The 14,185-nt window shown below is 30.9% G+C and overlaps 1 pseudogene across 1 annotated transcript in view; it reads right to left on the bottom strand.

The window, feature by feature from the left end:
- Positions 1-4,260: 4,260 nt before the first annotated feature.
- Positions 4,261-14,185, bottom strand: part of LOC149575170 (magnesium transporter MRS2-4-like) — a 69,083-nt pseudogene continuing 59,158 nt past the window's right edge. Inside the window, exons 2-4 of the transcript XR_016360279.1 lie at positions 9,604-10,037; positions 6,886-7,170; positions 4,261-4,575 (exon numbers count right to left, since the gene is read on the bottom strand). The product of XR_016360279.1 is annotated as a magnesium transporter MRS2-4-like (transcript). The remainder of the gene's footprint in view (positions 4,576-6,885; positions 7,171-9,603; positions 10,038-14,185) is intronic.

Raw genomic sequence — 14,185 nt, 5'->3', positions numbered from 1 at the left:
ACTTTACATGAAGTGTTACCCTGTTAAAGGATTTAATCACCTATTTAAAGGATTCTACAAAATACCTGTTAAGCTAACCTATCACCATAGGGTTTTCTTCCTAATACAATTGCTAGAGAATATTAGGTATAATAAACCTGATAGATTACAATCCTTCGATTGCTGAATACAAGCACTTGGTCTGCTTTCCCTGATCTTGATCCTTTGTGTTCTGATACACTTCACTCTAAGAATAGTTTTCCCGTGAACACCCGCATCCATCCATCATTGGGTTCAATGTAATTTTGTCTTCCTTATAAAGACATTCAAAGACTTAGGGTTAGGTATGGATCTACGATCCATATTGAATCTCTATCTCCCACTCATTCCTTGCACTTCTCTTATTGGTTACATGCCTTCTCGATTTTTCTTATTAGCTGCATGTTGATTGCATGGGAAAAATAAAAGATTCGATCTTATCTTTTAATCCTTCAAGATTCATCATATGTCAGCCATAAAAATGGTTTACATCTGAATTTGTAATGTTACAAACTCATATGTGCATTATGTGTTGCTTGGTACTTACTGATCTCTAATGCTCGGCACTTATATTAAAATGGCTTACTCGGCACTTGTTGCATTTTTGTATTTCTCGACATCATCTATGACTCGGCACTCAAATGTCACTCGGCACTTGTATCATGCTCGGCACCTAAAGTCATTCGGCACTTAATCTTCACTCGGCACCTGATCTTCACTCGGCACCTGAAGGCTGCTCGGCACCTGAAGATCACTCGGCACCTGTTGGATTTCCTGACTCGGCTCATGTTGTGGCTCAACATATGTAGTGTACTCAGCTCCAATGTAGAAAATGATTAAGTGTGTTGGCAATCAAGTGTCAAAAACCATTCTAAGACTAACAATCGCCTTGCTTTTTTCTTTAGCTCAAGCTATGTCATATATTTGTATTAGAAGATGTTATGGAGAGTTGTAAGGAAACTTGGCAATAAAGAATATAACTGTTTCCACATAACCCATCATAAATTTGAAATAAACACGAAATTAAAATCCACATGCAAGAGAATAGACAACATACCCATAAAATGTGACACAAGATATACCCTGGGAAACCCTCATTGAGGGAAAAACCTAGCCTCCAAAAGCATCCATCATCATGTATTATTCAGCAAAAAATACCATTGCCATACAACCATGGAAGCTTTCATGGCCATAGCCACAACCGAGCAAACTATGTGAACAAGCATGAATCCACACATCCCATGCCATGCTTTCAACCTTCACAAATGCTCTCTTGGCTAACCTGTCAAGCCTTGTCCTGCTCGACTCTTGCCTTTTGTCTTCTCCTTGTCACTCTTTTTTCTCTATACAACAACTACCCTTGTGGCTGCTTATATAGTAGCAAGTCCCACAAAACCACCAAGTGGTATTACATAAACCATGTGCTACCTAACCCACTGACCCCACATTTAATATTGGGCATTTAATTCTTTTCCCCAATATTAAATAATTACATGAAATATTATCACAATGTTACAATACAACTCATCAAGAATATTCTATAGAAATCTTTACATGTTGCACGTCCATCTAGGCACAACATTACATAATAAAATAAAATTATAAAATAACAATATTATGAAATGTGTGCAACACCCATTATCTCAACAAGAGTTATAATGATGCAATTTATAATTGTTATTAGTTATGAGATATTGTTATCAGGGCACTGTAACTTTTAATTTTCATTAGTTATTTGATATTGCTACCTGGATTCAACTTTACAATTTTTTTAAGTCAAATTCATTAACTCATGTTTCATGAGTAGCAATGGAGTGCTTAGCCTTCATTGCATCTAGGTAATGCTCATAAGATAAAGCACCAAGATTTTGCAAGAAGTCACTCATCATAGTACTACTCTAGATCGAGTGTGCTTAACTACGAAGTTTCCTCCATGGCTAAGCCCACTTTGGTTATTAGCCATCTTAAATATATTTTGTTAAGACTAACTTTCAAAGAATAACTATTAATGATTGGAATATGTTTTTGGTTTTAATTGTGTGTTTATTCTTGCATTAATGTTTCAAATCATACTCTATGCCCTGCCATTTCTCTTCTTGCACTCTCCCATCCCAATGATGGATCATGAGTATGATTTGAAATGTTGAGGAGAAAATCAGTAGGCATGATCTAGGCTAGAAACTTATTCATATAAATTAAGAGATTGTAGAAAAGGAATACGTTTAACCTTATGACCGTGCATGCATATACTTAAGTGCAATTTCTACTTAAATTTAAGTAGCTCAAATGTTCTTATACAAATTTTTAATTCTAGGAAAAAGATAAATTGGAATATTTTGGAGTGGGTATTGTTCAGTAATTGGTAATAAGTTGTGAGAATAAAGTGAGGGCTAGAAATGAGCAATTTTCGCCATGTTCTCTCCTTTTTATTTCCTTTAAACTTTGCTTCCAAATGTTATTTATAAAAAATATTATTTAAACTTTAATTTTCATGTACCATGTAATACTAACACTTAAAAATAAACAATAAATCTATTCAAAATATTTGTTGAATGCTTGTATAAATGCATATGATCAATAATTTATTTATATTTAACAATGACAACACTTGATAATTTTGTAAGTTTTAATATATTTAACAAATACAAACAAATTGTCAAGTCAAGTGCATTTTGGCCCCTCTACAGTCATTTCAAATCATGTACTATGGCAAGAAAAACAATAATAACAAGAGCTTAGGTGGAGGTATAGTCCCTGCCTTTCAATAAAATAGAGGATAGACTTGTTCTATAATTAAAGACTAAACAAAGTAGAAACAAGGGTAGAAGACAAATTAATGGAGTTCTAACTCTCATTTCAAACATGCATTTTCCTAGCAAATGAATTAGGTAACTAATCACTTGGTTAAATGTGGAGCTATAATAGATAAGTCATATAAATATAACCCTATCAAAAAGTGTGATAAACACTTGCATAATTAAATTCAATAGATACTCCATTTTAACATCATACTTTTCTATTCAATAATTATATAATAAGTAGCAATTTTCATTTATTTTCCTTTGATAAAAAAGCCTAAACCAATAATTCAAAAAGTTCCTTAAAATTTATATCAATAATTGTGAAATACTTACTTTCTTCCATTCACTATTATAACTTTTTAATTAGTTTAATTTTTAATTGCTTTTAAATCAATTTATCAATGTTCTAAAAAACATAATAAATTATTAAGAAAGGTTAATCTTTACTTATTTTTAAAATAAAATTAAATGAAAAAAAGATAAATTATCTTATCTAAAATACACCCAATCAATTGAAAACAATTTTTGTTTGAGTGAGATTTGTTATTGACTCCAACCAGTCACATACTTCCACATAGGCTTAGAATTTAATGGTATTGGTTGTTTATGTGTGGATAAAATGGTAAAAATAAATAAAATATCAAATACTCAAATTATAAAGCATCTATAAAATATTAAAAATCTTAATTTAGAAATTAAATTTTTTTATTTATTTAATATTTAACAAATAGCATAAATTAAGAAAGAATATTTATTGAGATAGATAAATTTTGAGTAAGTCTTGAGAATTAAATTGTGAGAATATATATTTTCAAAATGTTCATGTATGCACCTTCCAATTTAAGACATGAAATTTAACGTCAATGTTATTGACTTTTATTGTTTATAAAGATTAAAAAGTCTAACTTTAAATTTGTTATCTTATCTTTTTCTCTACTTCTCATTTCTTATTATTCATGGAGAGAATTTTTCTAATATATTTAATAAAAAAATTATTAATTTATATTTACAATACTAATTCATTACATATGAATATCAATAGAACATTTGAAATTTATTTCATTTAAATGATATTCACCCAATCCTTAATCCTACTTTACCTCTAAATACATTTAACTTTGAATTTTTTCTACAATAAAATGTATTTCATTAACTAACAAATTATTCAAAGAGTTCCATATTAAATCTTCTCCTCGTTATCTTTTATATTTTTATTTAGGTTTTTATACTATGTTCATGTTTTTCCTTTTTTAAAATCTAAAAAATAATCAATAAAATATAAATCTCTATAATGTGTCCATTCATATTTATCCTTTTTAAATTTTTTTTATAAATTTTATTGACAAGATAACTTTACATTTTGATGTGAAAAAAGTAAAATATATATTATAAAATATATTATTATTACTATATGTTAATTTCAAATAGATTCAAACCCAAGACTTCATAGATAAAAGACTCACAACTCACTCTTCCCCATCTAAACGCCTAATAGTTTAGAGCGGGCATAACCTGTCATTATAAAGAATAGTGCCACACAACCTGATAGAACAGATCCCCAAAAAGGGAAAAACAACCCATTAGTATCAGAGAGCGGCATATGTATGTTCATCCCTAATATTCCTCCCAACACAGTAGCAATGGCTATCACAAAGCTCCCAATTGTGAGACTAAGCTGAAACTGAATAAGTTCATTACGATGGTTATCCAGCCGAATGTTCACATAATCTTCTGTGTCATCAATGTATTCACGGACCTGTGAGAGACATCAAAGAACACTCGGCCTCAATACAAAGAACAAGACTTATTATAAGAAAATTCTGGAATTCCCAAGCCCAAAACTTAGGAGCAGAAATGAAAAAAATGAGTACGGCCCAAAAATATTTTTTTTTTATAAAAACCTACTGTTTGGAAAACTTTCTTCCATCTGCAGAAGATGACGTTGTGGAAGAAAGCAAATTTGAAAATGAGGCTTGTGTGGGATTGGCCCGGATGGAAATCAGGACAAAGACAATGATAGGGATGTTGGATGATTTAAACGGTGATCTTCTTTGCCATGTTCTGCACTTACATGAAGGTGTTGGCAAAATGTTCAGCACTTCTTTTAGGATTTGTGAGAAGAATTAATCATCTTCACTGTACCATAAGTTGAGTGGTTGTATCAGTTGGTGCTACAACCACTCCACTCTAACAAGTGGTATTAGAGCTAGGTCACAAGCTCAAAACTTCAGACCCTTGGATAACGTTGAGAAGGAGATTGTTGGCAAAATACTCAACCCTCCTTTCTGAATTCATGACAAGGACTTAACCACCTCCAGCGTAGGGTAAGATGAGTGGTTGTATCTGACGCTATCAGTCTTTTGGTATAACCACAAACCCACTCTAACAGAAGGTTGATATGGTGCTCCCTTCTAGGATTCCCATGTCCTCTTACTTGGATAAATGGGTACCACAAATAGAAAGAGTCTTTAGAAATTACATTGTCATTTGTCATTGTTAGCTCAAAGTGTGTCATTCCGTGCTGGTTAGCCTAAGCAATAAGAGAAAGCATTCTTTCTAGAGGAAAAAGTAGCAAGCTTTGTCTTGACAACCTCTCAATGATGAGTAGAAGGCCCCTTGTTGGATAGAGCTAATGATGCATGTACAACCCTTTGTGAGGAAGTACTAAAGAAGGGTTATAGAAAGGATTTTGAAGTTTGTAGAAAAAGAGATTTCATCCCTAAAGCTTAGTTGCAGAGGATGCTTCCCACATTTGTTGATTGAGTGGAAATGGTGTTAATAGGAATGGGCTTCATGTGGCCCTTTGATTCCTTCTGGTTCAAGTGTAACCATAAAAAATGGAGCTCAGGCTTAAAGGAGAATTTACAAGAAAGACGAAATGGTCGAGGCTGTCCAATGATCCTTGAAGCATTTTGGTTCCAAAGCATCATGATCAAGTGCTCCCTTGGTACTTGGGTTGTTAAGCTTTCAACATCTTTGTTATTTGTTTGCTGATGTAATGCGGCTTTACTGCTGCTAGTTCCATGTTGTTGCTCTTGTTTCGCTGGGCTTCATTGTTTTTATTTTTCTCATTTTGTATAAGGGCTTGGAAACTTTCCAAAATCCACCAAATACCAATTTTAAAAACAAATTAATATCTTCAAATGATTCTCCATTGTGAATTCAGATACATATAAGATTGTTCAAGTTATGCAAATTGCAAAGTAGGGAATCTATTAACCTTTTAAATTGTGTTCAAAGTTAGTCATTTGTCTGCAAGTTGTTTTTGGGTTTCAAAGACACTACAAACGTTCATTGGTAACTGGCTAAATACTATAAGTCTTATTAGTATTTCAATATATCAACAAAAATTAGAGACCTTTCCTTAAAGCACTTTACTCATTTGATATGCATAATTTCTAACTTATTAAATTTAAATCTTAAGCTGCAGGAAATAAAGTTCAAGGGACGAAAAAGTTTGACACTTTTAAATTAGAACAAACAATGGCCACCTTTAAACATCAACTGAAAAATTAAGCTTGGAAAAAGTAAGTCAAGCTTAGTGTATGATGGCAAATGGTATGATAGTAGAAATATAAATATTATATTTATGTAAGATATATTAGCATTAACTTCTGGGATCATACTTAACGATTCAACATTTCTTTACATTCTTAGCTCTCTCATCCTGATGATATAAAGCATTGATTCTGAGCCAAATGTTGATACTAATAAACTAAGAAGCGTAAATATAATATCATAAATTGTAGAAATCTATTATCATTAAACATAAATATCAAATAACCCTTTTAACCTCTACAATTATACAGAAATACATTCCCAAACCCATTTCATTTTTTCTTTTCTGTCTCAGTTCACTAGCATTAGTGCTGTAACTCTAACAAAACTATAAAAAGGCAGCAAGCTATTATTTTTAAAAATCAACACAACAAAGCAAACAGAAGATACATTTTGTTTGCTGGACGTGTTTTTATACAAGTCAAAAAGCTAATGCACATGTTGAAACATTGAGTTACCCCAATTTACCCTAGTTGATGATGATAATGGCGCAAGGAAATATACTCACAGACAAAATCTTGTTTCTAGTTCCATCAACTTGCATGAAGTAGGCCTCCAACAGCATTTCAAGGTCTTCTACCTTGCTTTCATCCTCACAAACACTGTGAATAAAACTAGAAGTTCTCAATGGGCGAGAATCTGAGCGAGACAATTTGTTGGTAACAGCTAAACCACTCGGACCTTTAGCTGTTTCTGAAGCTTGTAGTTCTTGAGTCTGAACATACTTCCGTGTTAAATACAACTTAGCCATATCTTCATCATCATCTAGAAGATGTTCAAGTTCATTCCTTACCTTTTAAAATGAATCAACATTGAAATAATTATAAATAAATGCTGCAATACATGTAGGAAAGAGAAAGATTAGGGATAATACATATTGCATAAAGAAATTTCAAACAAAATTAGGAGAAGAGGTCCGCTAATTAATATGGGTCTAATAACTGTGATAGTTTTTTCATTAAGACTATTGAGACATCTAATTACAGGTAATGGGGTTTTTTTGAGTGAGCGACTATTGGTGTATGAACATAGCAAGTTCATGGGGAACATTTTGAAATGACACTTTTGAACCACTTTATGCTACAAAGAGATCCACAAATACCTAAAAGCCAAAACCTTTATTTTAAACTCTTTGTTAGAATGTGTAATTTCCCCCTCAAATGAAATATTGGAGGATTCTAAAAACTCTAGCCAGATTACCAAATATGGTTAGGTCAAATTAATATTTAGGTTTGTAAAGTTCTAGAAGTCATTTATGTTTAGATAGTTCTAAAAAATTCTATTTGTCTTATGTCGGTTAATTTAGATGTTTCTGGATACAATCAATGTAATGGTTTTGGATTATGAGGCAATGAAATGATTTTATAATTTCTATATGTGCCTGTAGTGTGTATTTTATATTTAATTATCATTGTAGATCATATCCATCCACACCCCCCGCTACAATCAAAGTCAGGTTGTGAAGTTCATATGGTGAAGATAATATCTTCTGAAACAAAGGAATTGTTGTCCAGCCAATAAGTCAAATCATGTGGAAGTTTTGAAGAACTGTTTGTTTGGTGAAGAAGAAAATCATTGCTCCCATTGAAAGAAAGAATGACCATTTTATTGGAGGCACCTGTTTGTGGAGGATTTCTATTGTTTTCATCATAGTCACTATGATTGAGGAGTGTTGATATGAATCATGGTATGTATGAAATTTGATGTTAATAGTCTATGGTGACAAAAGTTTTTAGATTTGTGTTTTAAGAGGGAGATTGGATTTTCATTTGATAGATTTGAGTTTATTAAAACGAGAAAACAAGGTAAAAGAGTCTTAAAGGAAAATATAAATTTGACTCTTGAGATGGATTGTTTGAAAGAAAAATTATTGAAACTAGATACAAAAAAATTTATAATGATTAGAAAGAGGTCAGAAGAAAAATGTAGACTTTTAAATGAAATTAGTGAATATAAAAAGAGAATGGAAGAGCTAGAGGATAGGCTAAAATTTGTGGAAGAAGTACATAATTGGCAGGTGAAGGAAACATGCAAGCTTAGAGAGCAAAATAAAGAATTAGAAAGAAAATGTGAAAAAATTGAAAGAGGAAAATAGTGTGTTAAAGAAGGAATTGTCTACTTTAAAACAAGAGAAATAATGTTTGAATGTGAAACCATTTGTATGTGGTGTATCATGTGACACAAATGATTTGAGTGATTATACAATTGAGAAATGTATTTTGCTGAAGCTAAAAATGTGTGATGAAAAGTGTAAGAACGAAAATGACAAGCATGTAGATTTCATTTGTTATGATAATAATAGTGTCAATTTGAAGATTATGAAAAAAATGAGTTTCAAAGGTAAAGGCCTAGGAAAGCATGAGTAAGGAATAATGAATCCAATCAAGCCTATAGTTAGGCTAAAATATGGTGGTCTTGGATATGATTCAGGCAGTGGAAAGATAAATAAAAGTTCAAGAGAATTAATTAAAGGCATAAAGATTGTGTAATGTTCACACTATAATAGGAAATGGCATACAAATGATAGATGTTGGGATACAAAGGATAGATGTTGGGATTTAAATCCCTGTAACATTTATGGTTTGAAAAATCATTGTGATAAGACATGTTGGAATAGAGAGTGCGATAAAGATTTTATGATAGGTTGCATCAAAATGAATTGTGGATGGAGCTATGGATCAAATTGGCAGAAAATTGCAGAAATGATCACAGGTTTATTCAGGTACATATGTTCAAGTGTAAAAAAGAATGCAATAGCATTGGGAAACAGATTAGAGAAAGGAATCAAAGAGGCAAAAGGTGAAAAATAGGCAAAGAAAAATAAATAATAATCATGGCACATTGGAATTTGTATGCAACAACATTTGAGATTGAAATTAGGAGGGAGTGTTGGAATGTGTAATTTCCCACTCAAATGAAATACTAGAGGATTTTAGAAACTCCAACTAGATTACCAAATATGGTTAGATCAAATTAATATTTACATTTGTAAAATTTTAGAAGTCATTTATGTTTAGATAGTTTTGAAAAAGTCTATTTGTCTTATGTCTGATGTTTCACACAATCAGAGATCTCTATAAAAGAATCACAATATAATTGTTTTAGATTATCAGACAATGAAATGATTTTATAATTTCTATATGTGATGTATTTTATGTTTAATTATCATTGTAATCCAATCCATTCAACCCATCACTCTTTACGCACCTACAAACATATTATTTACTTTTTTGTCTTTGAAAATATGAGATTTATAACCGTGTACAAAACAAAAAAAACTTTCAATCATACCTTCTGCACGCTTGCTTTTCAAGATCCGTACGCTCTCAAGATTCTTCTTACTGACTTTCACAACCAGCTCGTCCAATAGAGAATAAGCCTCCCTCTCAAGTTGTGCAACATTTGCATCCATGTTTGTACAAACCACCTCCAGAGTTATTTCCAATACACGGAACTCAAATGGAAGTTCACACTGCATTAACCCATCTGCAGCACAATTACTTCCCTAAGTTTTAGATGATTTTATGCATGTAAGTTGTTGCCTGAGTTGATCCACAAACTGAAGAACAGCTTGGTTCAATGGATCAAGCAAGAAGATCTCGTCAGCAGTAACAATTGCCTTCACAAATTCGAAATTGACCACCTTGGCTTTCTCCCTAGCTGTGTATTGAATCCATAAACCAAACAGTAAACAAACAGGCCCTTGTAATTTAAAGCCCAAAACAGTATGACAAGAACCATAAAAGAAATGGAATACATTTTTTATGGAATACATCTCTAAGATATCTATAAAGTAAATCTATATAAAAAAATGCCGATACAAATAATTATAGATTAATTTATTACGTTTAAAATTATATATATTTCATTTATCTTCATTTATTTATTTTTTACCAACTTAAGCTTTTTATTTTAATAGTATATTTTGTTTATAATAAGATTTAAACTTTTGACATGTAGATGATTGTCAAATTTAATCTAGAAGAATAAAAGTTAATAGTAACACGTTCACACCATCCCACTTCACTCATTCTGTCATTGTATGTCCGCATTAAAGAATGTCCATCGGCATTAGCTAGTAGTATGTTATATTTGAATACATTCTAAAAAGTATAATAGGATAAAAGTATAAAAATATTATATTTAATACATTTAAAGGAGTGTTATTGGTTAAAAATATAAAAATTGAAACTAACTTATTTATATTTACAATATTAAACATTAATAAATCACATTATATTAATTAAAAAATAATTTTTATAAAGTATTAGTTTTACAATTAACTAAAATTAAACAAACTTACATTTAAGTTAGTTGTAAAACTAATATTTTCAAATCTAAAATCTTAATTAGCATTTGGGTAAAAAGAAGTGTAATTTAATTAGGGGATATATATATATATATATATATATATATATATATATATATATATATATATATATATATATATATATATATATATATATATATATAAAATTATAATTTAGAAAATTATAAATTAAAAATAAGTCATAATAATTTATGTTATAATAAACATAAATAACAATGTACTTAACAATGTCATATTAAATTGAGGTGATGTGGGGGACCCACATCCAAGATTGTGGGTGTTCTAAAAATTAATTAGTTGACATTTTTGTATATATTTAAATCTAAAATCTTAATTAGCATTTGGGTAAAAGCGGGTGTGTATTTATTTATTCATTTATTTATTTAAAAAATTATAAATAAATAGTCATAATTATAACTCATGTCATAATAAACATAAATAAAAGGCTGAAGCAAAGATTGATTTTTATTATTATTATGTGTTGTGATTAATTAGTGTGATTACAAACCCAAGACCTCCCACATAGGAGGCTCACAATTTATCGTTGTGTCGTAGGCTCTTGCCTTTTTTTTATAGTTAGAATTAATCATTTCTAAATTATAGTTTCAAATTAATACATATTGTAGATTGCAAAAATTTTAACTTTAAGATTTATAAAAAATATTTTTCTATTATTTGATTGTTGACTAGCAGATTTCATGGATTGTAAAACTAATACTTTATAAAAATTATTTTTGATTAATCTAATGTGATTTATTAATGTTTAATATTATTAAATGTAAATAAGTTAGTTTAGATTTTTATACTTTTAACCTATTATACTTTTTAGAATGTATTAAAATATAACATACTATAATAATTTTATTAAAATAAAACTAAAAACTAAAGGCAAGTACTTAGCGGCTATGTGGCACTTGTTTAATGTAGTTTAATATGGTGAAACATCTAGTTAGAAATAAATTAAAGAATCTTCAATGAGACATGCTTATTAATCAAGCCTAAAAACTACAACATCAAAGGATCTTATTTAAATTCATTACAATTAAACTATAACAAACATTTTTTAAATTAAAAAACTCATTTGAATTGATCATACTTAGACAAGTTTTAGTCTCCCATCTTCTAATTAATCTTCAAAAAGACAATATTACTTTCTATAAAAGTCCCTTTTAAAGCTTGACTAAAATATATTATGTTGGAAGTTTATTGGGAAGGTGAGACACTTTGAGGGTGGGAGTGGTGTTGGAGTTCCTTCTAGTAAGGAACATATCAAGTGGACTTAAACCTAAGATTAGGAAACAAAGATAGGGACAAGTCTAAGGATGAGCTAAATCCTATATTCAGCAAGACTCAATCTTAGTTCTGGGCCAACATTAACAAAGTCATTGGGACTCACTTCACTTTAGGCTCTGCTAAGCCAAGGCGAAAAAACCTAAGGGATTTATATTACTAACATGATACTCTTTTCTTCAAAGATTATTCCCTACAACATAAATGTTGTATATCCTTCTATGATTTGCTGATAAACTTCTTGATTACAGTAGCTAATTACAACCAAAAAGTAGATGCAAATAAGAAATGACCAACACTTGTAGTTCTTCAATACATAAAATGGTAAATTGATTTGTTGTTATAAATGTTTTGTAATTAAGTGAATCATCAGTGTATTCTTGAACTTTCAAGTGTCTTATCCAATGGGATATAGAGTCAAAGATTGATGTAGGAGCATATTGCATCTCAAAAAAAGGGGGCATGTTAAAAGTTAAAATAATAATAATAATTGTGGAGAGAGAAAGTGACGAAAATAGAGAGAGAGAATTTTCAAAGTGCATAGGTGGCGTAAATAGAAAAAATAAGAAAATGGTTGTTATTCCATTTATCGAGGTGTGTAGGTGGAATTATTGAAGGTTGTGGATATTGTGTAGGTGTAATGCTAGAAGGTTGTGGATATTGTGTAGGTGGAATTCTAAAAGGTTGTGGATAAATCATGCATTTAATATTTGTTGGTTGCTTAGTTGTATTTGAGTGGGAATTAAATATTTTGTGTACATTTTATTAAATCATGCATTTAATATTTGTTGGGTGCTTAGTTGTATTTGAGTGGGAATTAAATATTTGTTGAAAGGTAGTTGCAACATCTTGGGTGGTAAGTGCCTATTTAAACAAGGCATATGAGCATTTCTAATCAAGCTTTGGAAGGTCAAGCTTCAAGGTGTAAAAGCTCTCAAGGTGTAGCTTTTCAAGTAGAAGTTCGGGAAGTAGAAGTCTTCAAGAGTAATTTCTTGTAGGAGCTCTTGGTGTGCAAGTTAGTTGGAAGCTCTTGGTTTGGCAGCTCTCTCATATTGTAAGAATTTGGAATTCTCTCATTTGGAGAATATTGCAAAGATTTTCAAGTATAATAAAATTGCTTGGGAAGCATTTTGTCATCTCTTTGTCTCCATATTGTTGCATTCTTGGTTATGAGTTGGTAGGGTGGTGTGGCCCTTCTGTTGGAATTATGGATGGAGTAACTAAGAGGGGGGGTGAATCAGTTACCACAAAAACAAATCCAGATCCTTTAGATGTCTTAAATAACTAGTTACTACTGTCACTCGGTAAATACTCACAAAAATGTTGTAACTTGGTAGATTAACTTGTTACTGATCTTTAAGCATTCATAATTATTAGCATGCATGCAAAAGTAAATAGCATGAACACAAGCGACACCTGATTTAACATGGAAACCCAATATGGAAAAAACCACCAAGTAACTAGCTACTAATTTTCACTCTTCTAAAGTGAGCCCTGTTAGGAGTCAACCCTATTAAAGGTTACAAAACACACTATTAGGTGTGACCCTGTTAGAGGATTTATTCACCCTATTAGGAGTGGCCTTGCTAGAGGTCTTTAGAACAATTCAATTCAACTGTCCACCTTGTTAGAGGATTTACAAAATGGTTGTTAAACCAACTCTGTTAAGAGATTTTAGAATCACTGCTACAATTGTCAGAAAGTAACAATGAATTGACCTGAATAAGATGCAACTGAATTTTTTGATTACAGATCTCTATTCTGCACCATTAGATCCTCCTTGATCGAATATAGCTTTGCTGCTCCTCAATGATCTCTAATCATCCTTCAAAATTTGATCTCACAATAATCAGTCCACCTTTACATTCATGTCACATTCAATTCCTCACACTTAAAATTCGCAACTTGACCTCTCATATATACCATTCAGATTATCAAGTTGGCTCAATTACAAGTTAAAATCACCTATAAACCATGCATCAGTCAGCTACAAATATTGCATTAAACAAATAAACTTTATTTCCCAAAACAATGAAATCCTTCATTGGCCAAACTTGCTCGGTAAACACTGCTCCAAAAATAATTTCCTGAGTTAACCATCTCAACTTGGTTAATACTACAAATTCTATGAAATCCTTTGGCTGTCAAGTGAATTTAGTAAGAACTAAATTTCCTTTGCTGACCATGA

Source organism: Cupressus sempervirens, chromosome 2 (assembly GCF_028749045.1).
Source record: "Cupressus sempervirens isolate cs-2001-9-10 chromosome 2, ASM2874904v1, whole genome shotgun sequence".
Taxonomy (NCBI): Eukaryota; Viridiplantae; Streptophyta; class Pinopsida; order Cupressales; family Cupressaceae; genus Cupressus; species Cupressus sempervirens.
This window is presented reverse-complemented; position numbering and strand designations above follow the sequence as displayed.